Source organism: Lactuca saligna, chromosome 9 (assembly GCF_052625555.1).
Source record: "Lactuca saligna cultivar CGN05327 chromosome 9, ASM5262555v1, whole genome shotgun sequence".
NCBI classification, from domain to species: domain Eukaryota; kingdom Viridiplantae; phylum Streptophyta; class Magnoliopsida; order Asterales; family Asteraceae; genus Lactuca; species Lactuca saligna.
This window is the reverse complement of record NC_136425.1, coordinates 92,802,643-92,804,140: the sequence shown is the minus strand read 5'-3', so window position 1 is coordinate 92,804,140 and position 1,498 is coordinate 92,802,643. Positions and strand designations below refer to the sequence as shown.

Genomic DNA, 1,498 nt, shown 5'->3' with positions numbered 1-1,498 from the left:
TCTGTTATTACACTCACATGCGCCATTCTTGGATTTTGCTCGGTATTGCTAGGAAGTTGATTGGGTGCTCTTTGGTTGATTCGTTGTGCAACCTGACCTAGCTGTTTTTCAATGTTATGAAGAGATGCTTGTTGATTACTAAGTATATTTTGTTGATCCTTCATCATAGCTTGATGTTCTCTAAGCATATTTCATTGATAATTCATTTAAACATCTATATCGTTGTTGCTTTTCTCAGACGCAACTACAAATCTTGTGAACATACCTTCCAAGTCGGCTTTCTTCTCCAGCACCGGATCCTCTTTTTGATAAAAGCCCCTTTCTTTTTTCTTGTATTTTTCCTCCTTTTGCTTTTCGTACTTATCATACAGGAGCCATTACTTCTTTGGTTTTCACCAATTTTCATCGTACCTATCACCACTTGAATAACATACTTGCACCTTCCGGTTCCATTTCTCGTCAAGATCACAATCTTTAGTGAGATGAGGCCCTCTACAATTCTCACAACCGACCTTAATGGCATTGATGGATTGGTACATCTTTGTCATTCTTCGATCCAAACTCTCTAGTTTAGCCATCATTGCTGCCATGCTATCATTAACTAAGTTCACCGCCCCCCGACTTAGTGTATTCCTTGGATTATGATATTCTCTAGAGTGCTTAGAGAATTCCTCAAATCAGTCTTTGAAACTGGGGGTGGATTCTTTGTGATAGGTCCTAGTGAATCAAGGAGTTGCCTTGTGGTCACATTCACTCCATCATAGAAAATGGAGACTTCTTGTTGGATATTAATATCATGATGTGGGCAATTCCTTAGTAAACCTTTGTATCACTCCCATGCCTCGTACAAGGATTCTCCAAGTTGTTGTTCAAAGTTAGCTATGGCTTTCTTCAACATAGCTATTTTTGAGGGAGGGCAAAATTGATCAATAAATTCTTCTTTCATTTTAGCCCATGTAGTGATGGATCCTAAAGGGAGTGATTTCATTCAATCATTGGCAGCTCCCTTGAATGTTTCTGGAAGCATACGAAGTAACACGGTTTCGCGAGGCACATTTGGAACATTAAAGTAATCGGCTACATCGTTTACCTCATCCAAATGTTTGTAGGCGTCTTTGTGATCTTTCCCGTAGAAGGGGATTTCTTTAAGTTGAACAAGTATGTGGACCTTTAGTTTGAAAGTGGAAGTCGCGGGAATGATGTGTTGCAGGAGTCCCGAGCTAGTATCGTCATGTATCCTCTTATTCTATTCACCCATGGGAACTTCATCAATGTTCACCATGGTGTTAGCGGGTTCTCCTTCAAAGTTGTTTCCTTCTTCATAATTGGATTAGTAATTGTCCTCAAATTCGGCTTCTTCTGTATTAGCTTCAGAACTCTCTAAATTTCTTCCTTCGCTTTTTTGACTACTGGACTCACCTGCCTTCTTGTCCTTTTTCTTCCCAAAGACTAATTTAAGGTCCTTGAACGGTGATTTCTTTGGCAGGTTATTGTCTTC

At 39.7% G+C, this 1,498-nt stretch overlaps 1 non-coding gene across 1 annotated transcript; it reads left to right on the top strand.

Moving 5' to 3' along the window:
• The first annotated feature begins 791 nt into the window (after nt 1-791).
• LOC145019027 (small nucleolar RNA R71) lies at nt 792-898 on the top strand. The gene has a single exon (XR_013667346.1). It is a non-coding gene; the product is annotated as a small nucleolar RNA R71 (small nucleolar RNA).
• Nucleotides 899-1,498: the final 600 nt, after the last annotated feature.